Raw genomic sequence first — 5,216 nt, forward strand, 5'->3', positions numbered from 1 at the left:
TTTACTTTTGAGACAGAGAGAGACAGAGGATGAATGGGGGAGGGTCAGAGAGAGAGAGGGAGATACAGAATCTGAAACAGGCTCCAGGCTCTGAGCTGTCAGCACAAAGCCCGACGCGGGGCTCGAACTCACGAGCCGTGAGATCATGACCTGAGCCGAAGTCGGCCGCTTAACCGACTGAGCCACCCAGGCACCCCATATATATGATTTTTTAAATAGTATGGTACGGTCACATGTGTGGGTCACACAAACAGTGAATGCTCCCTGGGTAAAGGTGCTGGTTTATGACGTTTAATCCTCCTAAGATCTCACATCTGTTGGAATTTTTATATCTTTTTGACTTCTGGTTGTCTTGCATCCAGGTAATTGATATATTTTTAAATGATATGTACACCTATATACTGTGACATGGCATCTAAAACATAGCAGAATACTTACTAGCATTTTCAGATAACTTTATCCTAAAAAAGAAAAGCATTTTTAATCTGGTAGAAAGAGGTAACTTTTTCAAAGTCACAGGAAGTAAGAGGGAGATTATTGAAATTAAAAGTATTTTGATTCCCCCCTTTTTTCCTGCCAGCTACAGTCCTGTTGTTTTTTGTTGTTGTTTGTTTTTGTTTTTGTTTTTGCTCTTCTTCTCAGCAAATTCCAAAAAACTTCATCTGTGGTCATCATCTCCAATGTTTCTCTCCTTACCTTTCATATTGTCTTAAATCCACTACAACTTTTATCCTTGCCACTCCTCCAAAACTGCTCTGCTCAACATTGCCAATAGTCCAGTGGTTGAATCCACTCATCATTTCTCAGTCCTCATGTTGCTTTACCTAACTGCAGAGTATAATACAAGTGATTAGTCTCATCTCCTTGAAATATTTTATTTTCCTTGGTGTCTAGGACATGAGCTTTCTTGATGTATTCATACCTCATGGCCATGATTTCTCAGGTTTGTTTATCACTTTTCTCTCCAACCTGTTAGCCTCAGAATGTGTCTTTAATCTCTACTCACTCCTTTCCTTTAGTGATAGCTTTGAACACATGCTATCAATTCCCAAATATTTATCTCCCTCCCAAACCTCTTTCTAGACTTTTATGTCCAACTTCCTACCCAACATCTTCTTTGAAGTGTCTAAAAGGCATCTTATATCAAATACAGTCAACACTAAGCAGCACCTCCAAACCCTCATCTCCTCCCAGACAAATCTTTATCTCTCCTGATGGCAACTCTATCCTTCCAATTGCTCACACCAAAAATTTGGCACCATGCTTGATGCCTGTCTCCCAAGACTCTTCAGCTAGCAAGTAACTGCTGAGACTCAAATCCAGTTCTCTCCAGCACTAAAGCCTGTGCCAAATATTGAAAACTCACCTTCAGTCTAGCTTGAGTATTAGCCTAAAAATGAGTCATCTGGCCAACCACTAGAGTATATGTATATGCAAACCACTAGAACATATATCTATATGTATCTATATAAGTATATAGATACATATACAAGTATTCCAAAGATTTTCTGAGATGACTGAGTTGTAACTCAAAATTATTATATTGTCCTTAATACATCACACTTCACAGCTGGTAAAAGAAATCTGTTCTGAAGTTTTGTGAGCACACTGACAAAAGGACATTTTATCAAAGGTTTACTAGGGCCTTCTTTCTTCTCTGTCTTTAGGTAAAGTCACCAGGCACAAAACATTGTCCAGAATTCAGATGAGCAGATTTTCCATGCTCTTTTTATTTTTTTAAAAGTTTATTTATTTATTTTGAGAGTGAGAAAGAGAGCACATGGGTGGGGGAAAGGCAGAGAGAGAGAGAGAGAGAGAGAGAGAGAGAGAAAGAGAGAAAGAGAGAATCTCAAGCAGGCTTGAACCCATGAACTGTGAGATCATGACCTGAACTGAAATCAAGAGTCAGATGCTTAACCAACTGAGCCACCCAGGCGCCCCTGATTTTCCAATGCTCTTACCAGAAGTGACAGCCAAAGACATCCTCTTATCTTCCTTATTCTGACCTCATCTTTTTTCACGTTGTTTTCCAAGTTTGGCATTTGTCAACAGATTTATGAAACCGCGGGAAGACACCAATGACCCCATTCCATTCTTTCTTGCCTCTGGAATTCTTGAACACAAGCATTATCAGATTGTCTCAAAGATGTTATCTGTCTAAATTGTTTTGGTTCTTTGCCCTCAATGTTTTTATTACACATACTCTACATGATGTCAGGACCTATCATTTTCAGAAAAGGGCTTGGAGAAGCCACTTACTTTACTGAGCATAAACATCATGTACAAGCATTATAATGGGTCAGTTCCTTTAATGGAAACTACTTCCAGAATGTTTAATGGCCTCCCCAAAGTTTTTGCAGTTTTCTGGTTTTAAATCCCAATATTTAGCCTCCCCTTTAGGTTTTGGGGAGATAATGGCCTATATCTTTTAGGGATGGCAGCAGGATATTGGGAGGATAAGTTTAATGAACAGTCATTTTCATGACTCAGGATTATTTTTATATAATGTATTGCAAAGACTGGAAATATTCATGTTATGATTTTTTTTTTTAAACATCTAACAATTTCTCCTTAGCTCCCTCTTTAGCATGTTTTGAATTTGTTCATTTACCTTCCTTGTTCTGGGAACAATACTCTGTTAAGGCAACAGTGGGTGGTTGCTGTTCCTTACTTTCCTATATAAGGAAGGAATCCAATCCAACAATCCCTTAGAGCTACTGCAAAATGAAAACCAATCATAAGAACCTGTATCTGCACACTCTCTTCTTAAATTCTCCCATAACACTGCCTACTGTCATGGTCACTCCCAGCTACTTACAGTTTCTAAAACATGGGATAAACTCCTACCAACAACTTGGGTTAAGAAAGTGAACAAGCCCAACTTTTTTAGGGTACATTTGTCACACATTAAGTCTGTAGGCCACCAGAACTGCTAAATAATCTGTGACTGTCCAACCAGCCCCTAAACCTTCTTGAATCCTCCATAGGACCAAATTCAAAATTGTGGAGCATTGCTTCCTGTTTTGGGTCTCATAACTTTCCATTGTCCTCACTTGCATCCTCATCAAGGTCCTTACTGGAAGCATCTCATTCATTCCTCTCCCTCAGCTTGCTTTCACATGCTGCCCACACTGCAGTGTGGCGTCAGGCAGAGAACTTGCTCCGAACCAGTTGGGTGAAGCTGTTAGAAGCTATAGGCCATAGAGAGGCCATTAGCTACCTCTCATATTCCTCATTCTGTGTCTTTAAACACTTGACAATCCAACAATCCTGTTAGACAGAAGGCATCTTCCCTGTCCCACAATCTCCTTTTCTATTTTTCATTATGTCACATTTCTGAGACAGACAGTCCTTGAGAGCTCCCCTTTAGTATATCTTTGCACTTCAGTTTATTATATACTAAGATACTTTTGCTCCTTGTGTTTCATGTTTTTTTTTTTTTTTAAAGTAGGCTTCACACCCAGTGCAGAGCCTAATGTGTGGCTCAAACTCATGATAAGACCTGAGCCCAGATCAAGAGTCAGACGCTCAACTGACAGCCACCCAAGTGCTCCAGCTCCTCGTGTTTTGAATTGGCTTGATAAGTACAAGGTCTAAAGATAATGAAGAAAACAGAAGAAAGTTTCAGTTAATCAATGGTCTAAGAACAACAGAGATTCCATTTTATAAAACATAGCAACATGAAGAGAATTCCTAAAGAAAAGTAATTCAGAAAATTTAGACGGTCTAAATTAATATCATGAATAACAAATAAAGTTTAGAACTTGATGAAAGGCTTCTCGATACCACATCCCTTACAATGTGGGACCCAAAGTCTATGGGAGGAAGGTCAGTTCAAATTTGCAATTTTAAGCCTCCAACTGCTTTTTATCTTGGCATTCAACATTGTTAGACAACTCTCATCGCTGAAGTACTCTTGATGAAGAATGTAGGTGGCAAACAGGTTGTAGGCACTGTATGGATCTCACTCAGATCTTTGGCCACTATAGCGCAAGCTAATTTAGCATAGTGTTTGGCATAGTAGGGGCTCAGTAAGTATTACCTAATATTAATTTTTAATGTATGTATAGCTCATACCATCTCCTATCCATAGTCATTAGCTGAGGAAACATAAAAATGATTTAGATAGCTTTTAAAGATATTTTGAATATGCCATATGTTAAGAAGTAAGCTGATTAAAGTGATCTTAAAAGTTCCTCTTTGATGAGACTAATGTATTTATGCAAAAAGATGATTGGATGTCTGGCCTCAGCTTCAAGAGTAGTTCCATATAATTTACTGAAAATTGTAATGGTGTTTGGCAGTGTACCATAAATGGTCAATTCATAAATTTAAGCTGATGATTAGGAAAACCACATTGAAAATATTATGAAAGCTTACCCAACGTGGAGGTTGTTCTATGAAGCCTTTGGCTGCAGTGTGAACATACATTTATCTTGCTCAGAGGAAAGTACTGAAGAGAAGCTTACCTTACAAACTGATTTGGTTTAAAATGTTTGCTCTCTGTGAAGAAATTCTTGCATAATTCTCCTTAAATCTTATTCTATTGTATATACATTCTTGTTTACGTTTTGCTGAGGGAACTAGAACTTGTTTTCTTGAGGAAAAAAGTCATTAATACTAGTCATCAGAATGTGACTACAAATCTTTATATTAAAACACAGAGTATAATCTTTAGCATTTAGTACAAAATTGCTTTCGCAGTGGTTCCCACTTTCAAAATAAAGGGGAGACAAGCTTTGTCACCAGGGTAGCCTTCCAGCTTAGGTGTCATTCTCTTTTTCTTTTGGACAAAGGAATGAGAATACAAGAAAAAGACCCAGAGAACCATTTACTATATCAACATTGGAGTAAAAGAAGTTTTCTATTACAGGTCCATATTATAATTAAAAGTAGGCTCTGGAAGTCAATGCTTGCTTTCTGAAAAGGCAAACAAAAATGTTCCTGGTACCCTGCCCAATATTCAGAGTCTGGCAATGATCCTTCAGTGTAGCAGCCTAAGATCTCAAGGGTATGACAGGTGCCAGGCCACATTCTTCTTGGCTGAATAGGTATTGGAGTTGGTTAGAGTAGTACCTATTACCACACCAGGAGATAAGAGGCAGGAAGGAAATTACAAATATGCGGAGATTTCCAAGCAATTGGAAATAGTCAACATGCTCTTAAGCTTTGTTTCTAAAGTCCAATAGCACCTGGTATTAGCATAATTTTTATTG

The sequence above is a fragment of the Panthera tigris genome, chromosome F3, assembly GCF_018350195.1.
Source record: "Panthera tigris isolate Pti1 chromosome F3, P.tigris_Pti1_mat1.1, whole genome shotgun sequence".
NCBI classification, from domain to species: Eukaryota; Metazoa; Chordata; class Mammalia; order Carnivora; family Felidae; genus Panthera; species Panthera tigris.